We start from the raw sequence: 17,630 nt of genomic DNA, 5'->3' as shown, positions 1-17,630 counted from the left end.
GGAATAAAGACACAGACCTACTAGAGAATGGACTTGAGGATATGGGGAGGGGGTGGGGTGAGATGTGACAGGGTAAGAGAGTGTCATGGACATATATACACTACCAAATGTAAAATAGATAGCTAGTGGGAAGCAGCCGCATAGCACAGGGAGATCAGCTCGGTGCTTTGTGACCACCTAGAGGGGTGGGATGGGGAGGGTGGGAGGGAGGGAGATGCAAGAGGGAAGAGAAATGGGAACATATTGTATATGTATAACTGATTCACTTTGTTATAAAGCAGAAGCTAACACACCATTGTAAGGCAATTATACTTCAATAAAGATGTTTTAAAAAAAAAAAAAAAGAAAGAAATAAAATAAATAAATTTATAAAAAAAAAAAAAGAAGTGATGGAATATAAACAATCTGAGATAATGATAGGCTAAGAAAGTACAAAATAAGCCTAGATCGGGGTATATGGAGACCCCCTTTCCAAGGTGGGCTCTGACCTTGGAAACAGGTATTTCTGAGGAACTCTAGGAATATTAACTGTCCCATGAGGTCTTGCCTCTTGAAGAGCAGTAAGGGGTGTGAGAGTTTTGGTAAATACGGACGAAGTTGTCACCGATGCAAAGGGATACACTGACAATGGAGTGGGGAGGAGGGTAGGGTAGGGGAGGTGCATGTTCCTGGGAATCCTGAGAAAAAGTACCAAGCCAGGACATGGGGACTCTTGTTTATTGGCAATGGGGGAGTAGGACAGAATCCTGGTGAAAGTTATGAGCTCTACCCCGAGGCTCTGGTGTCTATTTGCTCATCAGAGCATGTACTGCCTACCATCGTAATCACCGTTCAGTCATGTTTCCTGAGTGACCTTACGTATTCCACAGTCAGCTTGATATGGAATAGAAGCAGTAAGGACTTGGTGGAAAAAAACACAGGCTCCAGAATTGGCAGGATCTGAGCTTAAATCACAACTCTGCTGTGACCATGTAACTCATTCTATGATCATGGGCAAGTTATTTAATTTCTCTGAGCCTCACATTCATCACGTGTGCGTGTTACAATTCTGACTTCACGAGGTCGCGTGAAAGTTAAATGAGGTAATATACCTGAGGAGATACAGTTGATGCTCAGTCAATACCTGTGATTTTTTTATCATGGAGACATCTCTAAACTGTGAGCCGCCGGAGGGCAGGAACCGTGTCTTATTCACCTTCACATCCCTGATGCCTGCTGTAAAGTGGTGCTCAATAAACAAATGTTGACTGATGCTTGACAAACCTTGGAAAAAGCGATGCTGATGTGCCAAAAAAAAGTTAAGATGGACCTAGAGATGATCACAGTAAGTGAGGTAAGTCAGACCGAGAAAGACAAATATCATATGATATCACTTCTATGTGGAATCTAATAAAAAAATGATACAAATGAACTTATTTACAAAACAGAAGCAGACTCAGAGATCTCGAAATCAAATTTATGGTTTCGAGAAGGGGAAACATGGGAGGAAGTGATAAATTAGGAGATTGGGATTAACATATACACACTACTATATAAAAAATAGATAACTAATAAGGACCTACTGTATAGCACAGGGAACTCTACTCAGTACTCTGTAATAATCTGTATGGAAAAAGAATATGAAAAAGAATGGCTATATATATGTAACTGATTCACTTTGCCGTACACCTGAAACTAACACAACATTGTAAAGCAACTATACTCCAATAAAAAATTTTAAAAAAAGAGTGTATGTACCAAGATACAATCAGACCGTGCATGTCTAGAGTAGTAAACGATGCCTTTTCTAGTAAGTAGAATGCCTTCTTTAGTCAATGCCTCTGTAGCTGTATTGCCATTAACTCATCATTTACAGAAAAAGAAAAGCACAGTCCCCATTTTCAGTGATGAAAATAATATGACAATGGAAGTTGCCAGATAATGTAAAAAAAAAAATGACTTGGGTTATTGGGAGGCACTTCAGCCCTGAGTTTGAAGGAAATGCTCCTATAGCAGACCCTCCACATACCCGTCTCTAACCTCACCCAGCACCTCCAAGCTCCCACCACTTGCCCAGGCTCTGCACATGTGTTCTTTAACCGTTTCCAGGTTTGTGCTTGGAAAAAGCAGAACATATCATTCATTGCCACTCACAGATATGTTATCAGATGTCTCCTTGGGCACGGTGAAGCAGAGGGAATATTACAGCATCCCCTGTTTCCCTGGCAAGCAGAAATAATTCTATATTCAAGAAATTCAGAATTCTTAAGGGCATCTTGAAGAAGAGTCAGGCTCTCATCACCTGAATGGGAATTCGTGTGGACTGGTAATCTGGTCTCCGGTGATTTTGTGTGGTTCATTGAATGAGTCAAGATTAGGTTGCAAAACCCACCAACAATAATAGTAGGACTGTCCTAGGGCTCGAGACACACTGATTGAAAATGAAAATTATGATAGCACAGTCAAGAAGGGGACTGTAGGATTTCACTAAGCAACTTCCTTGCCCAATGGAACCTATAGTGCATTCAATTTCCATACATACACGTCACTCTCAGACTTAACCTGTTTGACCTGCAAGAAAAAGATTAGGAAAAGCAAAAATTATGCACAGACACTGCGTAGATATCTATTTTAAAATAATAACCTTTAATTAATTTACATTTATTCTTTTAAAATGTACATGGTATCCATAAAGAACAATGATAGGACACAGAATTCTGGACACGCAGGAAGTGGATGGATGGGAAACCAGGTAACAGATATAGTATGTCCGACGTCTGAGAAGAAATGGCCACATTGTTTGGAAGAACTTCTTGTATTGCCGTTTATGATATTTCATGCATGGGTATCAAAACAAACAGAAAGAGAAAGAAAGGGAAAAAATGATTAAAATGAAGTTCTCATTTTCTTGTGTTGGAAAACAAAGCATTACTTCTGCCTGGATTATTAATTGTGTATCTCTAGGCCAAGTTGTGTTCTAACAGTTTCCCTGGAATTAGAAACATACGTATCCGCATAAGTTATTGCCCAAGTACCTAGGTATTTTACTGGCATTAGTCATCAGCAGATGGCAGGGAGAGCACTACCAGTGGGTGGAAGGCTTCATCGTGTTTGAGCCAATGTGGTAAAAGGAGTCCATGACCGTGTATGATGAGGCAAAGGCTCTGTCCTAGGAAACCAGAGTCTCAAAACATTTACCTTCACACTTTGGTCCACTTCACCAAGCCTGAAGCCACTGCTGCTTCTGGCCAATTTCCCTGTTTGGGTTCCATCATTCTATAGAACAAAGAGAAGAGAAACTCTGGATAAATATCCTTATATATTGCTGATCCCATTCATATTGTAAAACATATAACTTGTTACTTTAGTTATTTTGGGGAAAAAAACACATTTCATTCCACTTTCATCCTCAGATCACTAAGGTCCAATATGACTCTGTGGACTTGTATAAAGTTGTATCAGTGTTGATGCAGCCAAGGCTCATTTGGGAAAAACTTAACCCCCTGAATGGAATAAATGAGTTTCCATATGTAATATTAATCTATGCTTCCCAATAGTGGATGAAATATGACTAGGTCCTATCCCCAAAGCAAAACAAAAACAATTAACTTACCTGGTATGAGAGAGTCTGTAGACATTTCTCTAAGTCTTGAAACCAGCTGCCCCATATACAGGGCAGATCCAACAAAAAGACATCTTCAGGTGAGGTCAGAGGTCCAGGAAAACCCATTACTGTTGCTGAAACAAAAGCTGAGTTTCCATCAGGGAGGGATGTGGTCATCGGGAATTACCAGGGTGCTGTCATAGCACAGATTCTGTGGACTTGCTAAGTAGTAACACCTGGTCCCTAGTTTTGGTCACTTACTGGAGGAAACCAGCAGCTGACAGAGTTCTAGCCCTTTCAGTGAAGGGGGTTCTCTTTTCATGCCTAAGTGTGGAACCCTCGAGCAGGAAATCCTCTAGTTCTGTGGGTGGTGATAGTGCTAAAACGGATCATGCATTTAAGCCTAGGGTTGAAATCTGCTAACAAGGTCAGATAACATATCCCAACAATGAAACTCTTGCTTTAGAACTAGTGAAGCTGATTTCCATAAGCACTGTTTCCAGCTTGATGTTTTAAGAGGGATCTATCAGGGTTAAAAAAAGAAATCACTCAAATAAAGAAATGATATTGGGGTTGATGGAGTGATGGGTTTTACTACCATTCTGCTCCCCTTTGTGGGAGTGGAATTATATTTTCTCAAGACACTGAAGTCAGACTTGGATTGACCTTCATTTCTGCTGAAACAGTCATGGGAGCGGCAGTGATTCCCAGGTAGAAGTTTAAGTCATGGCTTGCAGTTCACCTTTGTCTTTGCTGTAATAAACATCAGTATTAAGAGACCCCTCCATCACTGTGGGTCCCTTAGAGAAAATGACGTGGGAGCAGAGCTCCCAGCTACCAATCACTGGGCATGTAGCGTAACTGGAAAATAAACCTGGGTTGCTGCAAACTGCCAAAATTTTGGCGTACTTTGTTGTCATGGGACAATCTAGCTTACTCCAGCTGAGATAGATAACAACTTGGAAGAAAACAACTGTGTGTCTGAATCTGTCTCCATTCCTGTTGTGTATACAAGCTCATCAATATCATTAAACATTTCTCAATTTCCTTAATGTTGAGCATCTTTCCCCAATAGATGATTGAAAGAGAGATTACCCTGTCTCACACATTAGAAGTATCTCATAGTCAGTTGATAAATTGGGATTCATCAAAACCTCATTGCTCATTTTCTTTTCACCACTGCTGAAGGAGCTAGCAAATTGAAGGTAATCAAATGGATTGAAAACAGGTCTCCCAATGTGCTGTTACCCCCAAAATGCACGTGCAAGAAAATCTAATCATGTATGTCATACAATCTAAAAGAATGGCAAATTGACAAGGTTGTTGGGCTAAACTGGCTTTGTCTCTTTCCCTCACTCACAGCTGTTTTGCTACAGAGATCTGACCATGAACCACCGGAAAGACATCTTTAAAGCTTTTTTGGTAAGAAGAGGCTCTGAGTGGCTGTGATCTCAGTGGAAAAAAAAAATCAGGGCTACAGAAAACCAGAAAAAGCAGTAAGTGAAGGGAGAGAAGCCATTATACTTAACGCCATTTCTAAAGAAACAGAAATATTTAATGACTTCCTTGTGATTTTTTTAGGAAAGATGATCTATTGGAAAACAGTGTGGTAGGAAAAAGTAGCTAATGTCACAATGCCTTTCCTAGTTTTTCCATCGGCTGAAATAGTTAAAGTTACCCCAGAGGGGGAAGCACAGCAGATGGGGGCATTCCGATAACTTATAACCCTGGATAATAAAATGACCTAAGACTCTATTTAGAGAAATAGAACAGCTACACTTGGGCTGTTTACAGACTCAGAAATATCACGATAAGCAAATGCAGGCAGTTCAAAGGAATGATGAAAAAAAAGGATAAGTGGATAAATAATGACCCGATGTTGCGAAAAGGCAGTGTAACTCTTGCATTGTTAATATAAACACAGATGACCTTGCATTTGCTCAACTTTCGTCTTCAAGACAGGAAACAGCAACTGATCTTTATCGGGCAAGTAGAATCTTCCACTTGCTTCTGCTGGGCTGACAGGGTGTATGTCAGAGCCCAGTAATGTCACTATCTCTTCAAAGCCCATGCTGAAAGCCTGATAGGGGCTTGAAAGGGAAGCTTATCCTGGGGATAGGCTTTGTGTGTCCCAGAGACAGTATGGCCAGAGTCACAGGGCTGGAAGGCAGTGTGCACGTGTTGCGGGTGAGGGTGGTGATCAGAGAGAGAAGGGCCCCAGATTACAGTTCCGTGTACACAGTCACCAATTCATCATTTTCACAAACTTAAACATCCTCTAGGGTAATGTTTATTACTTAACAACAAATAAACACACCCCAAGAGCAATTGTTTTGTTCGTGAGGGTAGTAGTGAGTCCTATATTCTGGACATATGATGAACTAAAACACTCACAAAGAATTGTTTATGAATTACACAATGTTTTGCGTCAGAAGGGTTTCAAACATCTGAACGTCTTTTTCTCTGTTTCCGATAAAAAGGAATCGGGTCTTTTTTCTTTTACAGTGTGCACATAAGCACCCACATATCCATCATCGACACACACTTTAAAACTCCATGCAGGTAGTTCACGGCAACCTATGGCGACTGATGAACATTTTCTCCTATCTCTTCACCGGAAATCTGTCGCGTTGTTATTTCATAAACTTTCCCCCTAAATGAAGTCACCTAAATTGACCTTTCATTTCTTGATGTACGGTCCATTTGGTCTGGGCTCCAAAACAGAGCCTCTCAATATGAAATACATTCTTACTGTTCTTACTAATTAAATATTTCTCACCTAGCATAACACTTGCAGAAAACACCTTTATTTTATGTTTCTCTGTAACCATTATATAGTCATACTCCTGTTTCCTTAGACATGTGATGAACTGATTTTTCTCAGGTTGCACCCACTGTGACCTGGCCAGAGACACTGTTTCTCATGGAAGGGACTTCAGTCCCACATCTTCTAGCTCCTGGTCCTACCTCTGTGTATGTATCCACACAAGAATGATCCCTAATCAATACATTTGCATACACTTTTCCTTAAGCCTCCAGACTTTAAATAGTATGAACTTCCCATGCTGGTACCAGCCACTACCTATTCAATCAGAAACAATGCTACTATCATCTAAATTAAGGGTTGACAACTGTTTTCTGTAAAAGGACAGATAGTACAAATTTTCAGCTTTGTGGGAGATACAGTTTCTGGGTCTCTGTTGCAATTAAGCAGCTCTGCCGTGGTAGCATGAAAGCAGCCATAGATGTAAATAAATGATTGTTTCCAATTAAACTTTATTTACAAAAACAGATGGAGGTGGGTGGTTTTGGTCTGTGGACTGTAGCGTGTTGACCCCTGATCTAAATCAGACACTCTTAGCCACGCTAACAACTGCAAGTCAGCTGTCATCCTGGTGAAATCACACTCACTAATGGTCTTCACGTCCCCCCCGAGACTTATTTAAGAAATGTAAAACTTCAGTACAGTATAGTTGAAAGTTGCTAAGACAGTAAATCTTAAAAGTTCTCTTCCCAAGGAAATAAACCCACATCCCCCTCGCTTCTCTTTGTTGCATCTATATAAGATGATGGATGTCAGCTAAACTTTACTGTGGTAATCATTTTGCAACATAATTAAGTCATGCTGTACACTTTAAACTTACACAGTGTGTGTGTCAATTACATCTCAATAAAGCTAAAAAAAATAAATATGTAGATAAAATTACTACTCTCTAAATAGGTCCCTACCAAAACTATAATTCAAAAAGATACATGAACCCCTATGTTCAGAGCAGCACTATTGACAATGGCCAAGACACAGAAGCAACCTAAATGTCCATCGACAGAGGAATGCATAAAGATGTGGTACATACACACACACACACACACACACACACACACACACGTACACACACGTACACACATACACGCGCACACACACACACAATGGAATACTACTCAGCCATAAAAAAAGAATGAAATAATGCCATTTGCAGTGACATGGCTGGACCTAGAGATGACCATACTAAGTAAGAAAGAGAAAGAGAAAGACAAATACCATATGATATCACTTATATATGGAATCTAAAATATGACACAAATTAACTTATCTACGAAACAGAAACACACATAGAAAACAGACTCGTGGCTGCCAAGGGAAAGGGGATACAGGAGGGATGCACTGGGAGTTTGGGATTAGCAAATGCCGACTATTATATATAGAATGGATAAACAACAGAGTCCCACTATAGCACAGGGAACTATATTCAATATCCTGTGATAAACCATAATGCAAAAGAATATGAAAAAGAATGTGTGTGTGTATATATATATATATATATATATATATATATATATATATATATATAACTGAATCATTTTGTTCTACATTAGAAATTAACACAACATTGTAAATCAACTGTACTTCAATAAAATAAATTTAAAGAAAAATAGGTCCCTACTACAGCTATTAAGAAAAATGACATTCCTTCTTCTGCCCCAAAGCACTTATTCTGTAGATATTGGCTACTGATGCAAACGACACCCAAAAGAGATGCATTTAGATGTTTTCTTTTAGCCTTTTCTTTGCAGCTCAGATAGTATCATTTCATTTAATGTCCTTCATATTCAGTAGTACCTGTCTAGTCAAGATGGGCAGAAATGCTATTGATATATAGTAAATCATAGAAATGCAAAGCTGTAGAGGGATAAATCATAACAATAGCCACTTCTTAATAAGTATCTACAATGTGCCAAATATTATGCCAGGACAATCATATAGGACCTCATTTATCTTCACTACATCTTACAGATAAAAAAACCAGCACCCGAATATACGAATTGAATCACTCAAGATTCTAAAACTAGTAAGAAGCAGGTCTGGGACTTAAACCTAATCTCCTGATCCACTCTGCATCAAAATGAAGAAGTCTCATCATGATTTCCATTTACTTGATTTTCCTGATTCCTCACCACAAAATTGATGATCAGTGCTTTTGAACCCTAAAAAGAGTACCTTTCATTAACATTCAAGATGAGGATATTTTGGGAAGCCATAGTGAAGTGGATTGGGCCAGTGGTCCTGGGAAGGAATATGGCATCTTTTAAATGGTAATAATGACCCAGCACCTCCTGGCTGGTCTGGGACTTCTCAGCTCTAGAAGCCAGTGTGCACTACTCACACTGTCCTTCACTGTCAAGTTTGTGTAATGTATTGTGGATGCCACAGGTGAGGAAATGAGGGGAAAACAAAGGACACAAAAGGTGAAGGAATAAACTGCAGAAGACAGTGCTCACTGTTGAGCACAGAAAAGAATTTCAGAAACAGAGTAGGGCATATGGATGTACTGCCCAGACCCAACTAACCAAGTTAGCTGCATGTACGAGGGTCATTGCTGGATGGTTATCTAGAAAGAGGGCTTAGGAACTGGGCAGCAGATATAAACTTCTAGAATTCCAAATACCAGGTTTCCCAATACTGGCTCAAGATAACTTCTCATTCCTCATTATTCTACTATCTTAAAGGGATTTGAGGAAAATATGTTATGTCAGGGTTCAAAACTGATTAGTTGACAACCAATCAAAAAGCTTTCGGTAGATGAACTTGCCAGAAGGTAATTCAGAGTAAACCAATCACAGGTGTCTTCATAAAAAAAAAAATGAATCCAATATCTGAAAACAATATTTTAAGCAAAGAAAAATGAAAAACAATTGTGTGTGTGTGTGTGTGTGTGTGTGTGTCTGTGTTGAGGGGTTGGCCTCTGGTGCAGGCAGAAGAGGGGAAAGTCCTAACTTTTGTATTAGAATAATGCTGACCCTATAGCTTTGAATTATTTGAATCTTTGCCCAAACATGTGTTTGCTTTCATGTCGACCAGACCTAGTAAATTTTGGCATAATCTGTCAGTGAAAAGAGAAACATGTTGCCTTGTGTGTGGCTGTGTGAAAAAGATGAAATGCTTCTGATGAAGTGTGAGGTCTCCTCAATTACCTGTCCTGGTCCTGAAGACAATAACCTTTAAAACATGTCAAAACTGTGAAACTATTACTGCTGAAGGCAAAGGCCACCCGATGGATCAATCTTCTCAGTTGTAGAGTAGGGTTCCTTCCAAGATGCTTCTCTCGAGTGTGGTCTTTGGGTCAGAACAATCTCTTCTCCGTGAAGAGTGCAGCTAACAACTTGTACTGGGTCATTGGGGGCATCTCCAAAGGGTTTCCCTGATGATCTAGCACATCAGGAGTGTGAATGAGTAAGTAATTTAAACCACGTGAAGTTTGGCTTCTTTTTCAAAACTACAGGAAAGCCTCATTATATCATAGTTGGTTATTACACAGATTCAAACAGTGTGCTATGAGTTAAACCAGGTCCCCGAAACATAACAACTGCATTCAGTTATAGTCTGATACGCCATGCCTAGAATGTAACATAAAATCATCAGACATTCCATTCCCCTATCAGTCCTGCGAAGATCAAAGACATTGACAATACCCAGTGTTGGCAAGGCTCGGGGAAGCCGGCAGTCTATTACAGTGTAGGTGGGAAGGAATCTGGTATGACTGTTCTGGTGCGTAGATGGACAAAATGTTTAAAGATACATAATCTCCAAATCTTTTCACTCACTAATTCAACCTCCAGGGACTTATCACAGTGGGAAAATTGGTCAAAAGCTCAAGGTTCATCAGAGCACTGTTAAGAGAGCAAAAATATTGTAAACACCCACAGGAGATTAAATGGTTTAACGAACAGTATATACCATCCATGAAATATTTTGCAGATAAAAACAATACTGATATCTAACTGACATGAGAAATCACCCATGATATTGTTGTTTATGAGGAGTAGAAGAGGAAAGGAACAAACAACAAGGTTAATATGTAAGTGTATAATGTACATAGCATACAAACACTAGCTGCTTCAGAGTAAAGGAATTTGGAGTAATGCTTTACTTTTTTCCTTCTACTTTTTATGTCTTGATTTTTCCATGTATCTGTATTAATCTTTGTAAATCAGTAAAAACTAATGAAACACACAATCAATTTAGTTGTTTTTCCCTCTCCAAGCACCTGCATGATAAAGATGCCCCACTGTGTATGTTAAATGATTTGCTTTTTCCCAAGGAAAAGCGCCATCACAAAGTACAGGCGCACAGGAAGAGGAAAGGTTTTTTTGTGTCTGTGGCCTGTTGGCACGCACTTGCATTAGCTACTCTAAAGATAGAGGAATCAATAACTTGGCCCTAATAGCTTGTTAATCATCACGCTGAACTTAAGGTTCACTTTTATAAAATAATCTTGGAACGGTAATAGCCCTGCTGTTTCACGTTGCTTTTCTTTCCAAGGGCTTTATTAACGTGACCTCACTCATCACGCGGTGTAACTGTGAGCTCTAGCCACCAGCAATTACCTTCCATTTTAAAGCTCCAGGCTCAGAGAAGGGCAGTTGTTGGCCAGAACCTACAAAGGCTATAGCAGAGGTGGTCAAGTAAACTTTATTTTTCTGCACTTTGGCCACTGCTCCATGGTCAGGGTTTTCCATTCGCTGATCCACTGACCAGGGACTCGACGTTTGCGCATCTCACATTTGGCCCCTCCCCTGTATGACTCCTCGCAAATAGTAATTTTGATTCAGATCTATTGATCTCTCTTTCTCTTTCTCTCTCAATTCTGGGAGGTCTATGGTAAAGGATTTAGACGGGTCTGGTTTGGTTTGGGAAAACTGTTATACTTCACATAATCAAAAGATGAGCAAAGGCATCTGGTAGCGTAATAATATCAGAGAGCTCTACGTGGGTTAAAAACGTGACAGGGCTTCCCTGGTGGCGCAGTGGTTGAGAGTCTGCCTGCCAGTGCAGGGGACACGGGTTCGAGCCCTGGTCTGGGAAGATCCCACATGCCACGGAGCGGCTGGGCCCGTGAGCCACAACTACTGAGCCTGCGCGTCTGGAGCCTGTGCTGCGCAAAAGAGAGGCCGCCATAGTGAGAGGCCCGCGCACCATGATGAAGAGTGGGCCCCACTTGCCGCAACTAGAGAAAGCCCTCGCACAGAAACGAAGACCCAACACAGCCAAAAATAAATAAATAAATAAAATCAAAAAAAAAAAAAAAAAAAGAAAGAACAAGGGTGTCATCTCTTTAAAAACAACGACAACAACAAAAAGTGACAAATTCCTACATGCCAGTAATTCCATTTTTAGTTGGGGTTAAAAAAAGAAAGAGGAGTATGGCCACCCATCCATCAGGCATCAGAAACTCAAGGATGGAAGGTGCACCTAGAGAGCTTTTTGATGGTAAAGCCGCAGCTAGGGATACCAACTCTTTGCCAGCAATTCCGGGTGAGCCCCCTGGGAAAGGCTGGTTGTAGAAACTGCTGGATCTTCAAGAGGAAATATGAAAACGGAAGTGTTTGGAGTGTCTTCTTCTCTTGAAACATCAAAATAAAATGTTGATAAATGTTTCCTCTTCTACTGAGAGAACAATAACCAAAAACAACCCCCCTCTCCCCAGGGCAAGTGGACCCACCACCTCCATTAAAACACAAGACAGCACAACCCTCCCCACGGGGAGCCATACTCTCCTTGCCTCTTGCAGACGAGGGTCCACACCTGAAGTTCTCTGCATGCATCCTGTTAGCTGGTCATAAAGAGGGAGCATGAGGCACTGACATGGATTCTGGACCCTGACCCTTATAAGAGGATCGCCTTCTGGTGGGAAGCGTCATCAGAATCAGGCATCCTGAGTTCTCTGATGCCACTGACTTGACTACGTGAATCGTGTGCTTTCATGCTTCTATCTCTTTACTAGGGCTAGTACAATAGAAGAAACTCAAGATTAGCAGGGTGTGAGGACACAATGAGAATTTACTACACAGATTTTCTAGACGGTGGAGAGAGAGACCATGTTCAGTCTGCATATATGTAAGAGAATAGATTCGAGGGTTCTAATAAGGTATTTTAGCCAAGCTATACGTTGTAGTGATTCTAACCTCTTATTTAGCACGGCATGCAATATTATTGGAATTGATGTTTTTAAAAAATGTTTTGAACTCTCCAAAAGACAAATGTGAGATGTATAAAACTTGAGTTGAACCATTACCACAAAAGATGAATAGTTTTAAGTAATTCAATAGACTTAGAACGAACTGTAAATTTGTCTCTCTATCCCAACCACCATCCTTGGCTCCTTTATCTCTCTTGCCTGAAGGGATTTAAGAACTTGGTCTAATAGGATAAGTTGACTGGGGGTCTAGTTCTGTTTTTACATGAATGTAGGCCAGCCACTCTCAATGCCTCTTGGAGGAAGGCAGTGGTACAGAAAACACATTGTATTAGCTGTTGTTTTGGTGTCTTTTTAGAGAATACATTCACCATCCAGAGATCCCTAGCTCTTCTACCATAAAAATGGGAAGCTCAAGTGCAGCAGCCTCTGCAGAAAAGTATGTAGATATTAACAAGGTCAAATACCACAAGATCGTACTCATTTATATTCCCTGGGACTGAAGTAGAACTAAAATTGAAAGCTGTTCTTTATCTCGCTCACCTCTGCTTATCCAAGGCAAGTACGTTAATCGCACTGTTTATTTATTTGTCTCTTCCCGCCTTTTAGTTCTGATCTTTCATAAAAACTCTAAGAAATTCATCTCTCAAGTGCTGAAACATATTCTCAAAAAACACAACCACACAATGTCCGACAACTCCTTCTATGTTGGGAAGGACATAAAGTTTCAGGAAAAGAAGAAGTACAACTATATCAATAGTCCACATTCATTGTAAGATGTGTTCTGTGTTCAAATATGTTGAACTATGAATAGCATATCTCAAAATCAAGGACATCTAGTGCTTGGGAAAGCTCATCAAATTTCAACACGGATGGTGCAAAAACATTTTACTTTTAAATATCTGTATTAGTCAACTGAACCGCAATGCGGTCCTTTAAGGACAGTTTTGGAGTAATAGGAATAACTGTTTCTTAACATATAGAATTACTGACAAATCAATAGCTTTACATTCAACACACTTCTCTTTTAGCGACAATTATTTTGGGCGTATATATTTCCATCTGATGATCTGTTATATTTGGGGGAACTTTATTTAAGAAGGCATCTTACATGGGACTTATCCCAGGGATGCAAGGATTCTTCAATATACGCAAATCAATCAATGTGATACACCATATTAACAAATTGAAGAAGAAAAACCATATGATCATCTCAATAGAAGCAGAAAAAGCTTTTGACAAAATTCAACAGCAATTTATGATAAGAACTCTCCAGAAAGTGGGCATGGTGGGAACCCACCTCAACATAATAGAGGCCATATACAACAAACCCACAGCAAACATCATTCTCAATGGTGAAAAACTGAAGGCATTTCCTCTGAGATCAGGAACGGGACAAGGATGTCCACTCTCAGCACTATTATTCAACATAGTTTTGGAAGTCCTAGCCACAGCAATCAGAGAAGAAAAAGAAATAAAAGGAATACAAATTGGAAAAGAAGGAGTAAAACTGTCACTGTTTGCAGATGACATGATACTATACATAGAGAATCCTAGGGGTGCCACCAGGGAACTGCTGGAGCTGATCAATGAATTTGGTGAAGTTGCAGGATGCAAGGTTAATGCATGGAAGTCTCTTGGATTCCTATACACTAATGATGAAGGATCTGGAAGAGAGACTGAGGAGGCACTCCCATTTGCCATTGCAACAGAAAGAATAGAATGCCTAGGAATGGACTTACCTAGGGAGATGGAGGACCTGTATGCAGAAAACTGTAGGACACTGATGAAGGAAATTAAAGATGATACCAACAGATGGAGAGATATGCTATGTTCTTGGATTGGAAGAATCAACATTGTGAAAATGACTATGCTACCCAGGGCAATCTACAGATTCAATGCAATCCCTGTCAAATTACCAATGGCATTTTTTACGGAACTAGAACAAAAAATCTTAAAATTTGTATGGAGACATGGAGGACCCCGAATAGCCAAAGCAGTCTTGAGGGAAAAGGGCGGAGTTGGAGGAATCAGACTCCCTGGCTTCAGACTGTACTACAAGGCTACAGTGATTGGGACAGTGTGGTACTGGCACAGGAACAGGAACGTATATCAGTGGAACGGGATAGAAAGCCCAGAGATAAGCCCATGCACCTATGGTCAACTAATCTGTGACGAAGGAGGCAAGGATATACAATGGAGAGAGGACAGTCTCTTCAATAAGTGGTGCTGGGAAAACTGGACAGCTACATGTAAAAGAATGAAATTAGAATGCTCCCTAACACCATACACAAAAATAAACTCAAAATGGATTGGAGACCTAAATGTAAAACCAGACACTATAAAACTCTTGGAGGAAAACAGAGAAAGAACGCTCTTTGACATAGATCACAGCAGGATCTTTTTTGATCCACCTCCTAGAGTAGTGGAAATTTTTTAAAAAAATGGACAAATGGGACCTGATGAAACTTCGGGGCTTTTGCACAGCAAAGGAAACCATAAACAAGACGAGGGGACAGCCCTCAGAATTGGAGAAAATATTTGCAAATAAATCAACGGACAAAGGATTAATCTCCAAAATATATAAACAGCTCATGCAGCTCAATATTAAAAAAACAAACAACCCAATCCAAAAATGGGCAGAGGACCTACATAGACATTTCTCCGAAGAAGATATACAGATGGCCAAGAAGCACATGAAAAGCTGCTCAACATCACTAATTATTAGAGAAATGTAAATCAAAACTACAGTGAGGTATCACCTCACACCAGTTAGAATGGGCATCATCAAAAAATCTACAAACAACAAATGCTGGGGACAGTGTGGAGAAAGGGGAACCCTCTTGCACTGTTGGTGGGAATGTAAATTGATACAGCCACTATGGAGAACAGTATGGAGGTTCCTTAAAAAACTAAAAATAGAATTACCATATGATCCAGCAGTCCCACTACAGGGCAAATACCCAGAGAAAACCATAATTCAAAAAGACACATGCACCCCAATGTTCATTGCAGCACTATTTACAATAGGCAGGTCATGGAAGCAACCTAAATGTCCATCGACAGACGAATGGATAAAGAAGATGTGCTACATATATGCAATGGAATATTACTCAGCCATAAAAAGGAACGAAATTGGGTCATTTGTAGAGATGTGGATGGATCTAGAGACTGTCATACAGAGTGAAGTAAGTCAGAAAGAGAAAAACAAATATCGTATATTAACGCATATATGTGGAACCTAGAAAAATGGTACAGATGAACCGGTTTGCAGGGCAGAAATTGAGACACAGATGTAGAGAACAAACGTATGGACACCAAGTGGGGAAAGGGGCGGGGGGGTGGTGGTGGTGGGATGAATTGGGAGATTGGGATTGACACGTATACACTGATGAAAAAAAAAAAAAAAGGCATCTTACAAACTTGTCCTTTTAATGTCTAAAACTGCCCTGTCCCTGGTCACAGGTGGTTACTGAGAACTTGAATGTGGCTAGTCCAAATTGAAATGTGCTGTAAGTATAAAATGCATACGGGGTTTCAAAGACTTAATGTGAAGAAAGAATGTAAAATCTCTCATTGATATTTTTTATATTGAAAATTATTTATATTTTTACATGTTGAAATACAATATTTTGGATATACTGGGTTAAGTAGACTATATTAAAATTACGTTCACCTGTTTCTCTTTACCTTTTTTAATTTGGCTATTAAAAATTTTTAAATTATATATGTAACTCACACTATACTTTTATTGGACAGCACGAGGCTAGAAGAATTCAATTTGCATTGAGGTACTTGCAGATGAGCAAATTTATCATTTTGATCCAATAACTGCAATATTGTTGAGCATTAAAAATAAATATTACAGTTATTTTAAAATGCTTCAAAAACATTTAGTATGAGAATCTTAACTTTCAAAAATGATGCATATATCTCATTTTCTTGCATTTCCTCTGTTGGCTTTGGTGACTGTGACCTTATCACTAGGATTTATCTTAAAGTTATTATTTAAGTTCTTCAAGATAAGTACAATAGAGTTGATTTGGAAAAGGTGACAAGAAAAACACACCTATGACTAACAACAAATACCGTGGTGAATATACTTTCCAAAGCGTAAAAGGAAAAAAAATTCCTAAGAGGAATGGCATCAGAACTTCGCCACAAATTATTTTAGCAAAAAATTAACTCTTTAGCTAAAGGATGTGTAGCTTCTTCCATTTTCTTTGCTGTGGCCAGAACAAATCTTGAGAATATACTAACAGGTTCTTCCCTGAAAAACCAAGAAAGGAAGTTCAGGTTTGACATAAATACACTACCATGTGTAAAATTGATAGCTAGTGGGAACCTGCTGTATAGCACAGGGAGCTCAGCTTGGTGCTCTGTGATGACCTAGATGGGTGGGATGGGGGCGAGAGTGGAAGGAAGGTCCAAGAGGGAGGGGATATATGTATACATATAGCTGATTCACTTCACTGTACAGCAGAAACTAACACAACATTGTAAAGCAATTATACTCCAATTTATAAAAAAGAATAATGTTCATATATCAGATAGAGACGTGTGTGAGGGGTTGTATCCAACAGAACGTTGTGTATAGTCATTGAACATGGAAGGTTCATGGAGTCTTCTGTGTCTCTGCATGTACGTTAATATTGTCATGCTTGTTATGATACCAGACAGGTCTCCTCTCAGGTCTCATCCTCAATGTACATTTCATTCTATAACATTCTCCGGAAAACCAAGAAATACACCCCTCAAGGAAGACTACGAAAGATCATCCATTTAGCTGCTCCCTGTTAGTCACCGATTCTCGCAGTCGTATTCTAATATTTATTAAACTGGGGAGCGTTCACACCTTCCACTGCCAATTACCCAGGAGCATGTTTGATCAACACTCCCAGGCTGTCTAGTTACCTGAGAGCGACTAAATAATTATGGAGCAGCTGATACTACCGCTGTTTTTTCCATCTCATTTACATCTTGAGTAGAATGCACACCCCCAACAGACTGAACTGCTCAAGACCCCGCTTTTCTAGTAATTCTAATAGTGTTTCCGCGTCCTGTCGTCCTGCCCA

General features: G+C 39.7%; 1 protein-coding gene and 1 long non-coding RNA gene across 2 annotated transcripts in view; both read right to left on the bottom strand.

The window, feature by feature from the left end:
• Nucleotides 1-17,630, bottom strand: part of NRG1 (neuregulin 1) — a 1,029,871-nt gene that overhangs the window by 309,385 nt on the left and 702,856 nt on the right. The gene's annotated exons all lie outside the window — the stretch shown is intronic.
• Nucleotides 2,691-3,663, bottom strand: LOC132356452 (uncharacterized). Its single transcript, XR_009499863.1, has 3 exons — nucleotides 3,593-3,663; nucleotides 3,178-3,255; nucleotides 2,691-2,791 (listed from the first exon to the last, which is right to left on the bottom strand). It is a non-coding gene; the product is annotated as an uncharacterized LOC132356452 (long non-coding RNA).

The sequence above is a fragment of the Balaenoptera ricei genome, chromosome 21 (genome assembly GCF_028023285.1).
Source record: "Balaenoptera ricei isolate mBalRic1 chromosome 21, mBalRic1.hap2, whole genome shotgun sequence".
Classification (NCBI taxonomy): domain Eukaryota; kingdom Metazoa; phylum Chordata; class Mammalia; order Artiodactyla; family Balaenopteridae; genus Balaenoptera; species Balaenoptera ricei.
Note: the sequence above shows the minus strand (reverse complement) of the source record. Positions and strands in the feature narration are given on the sequence as shown.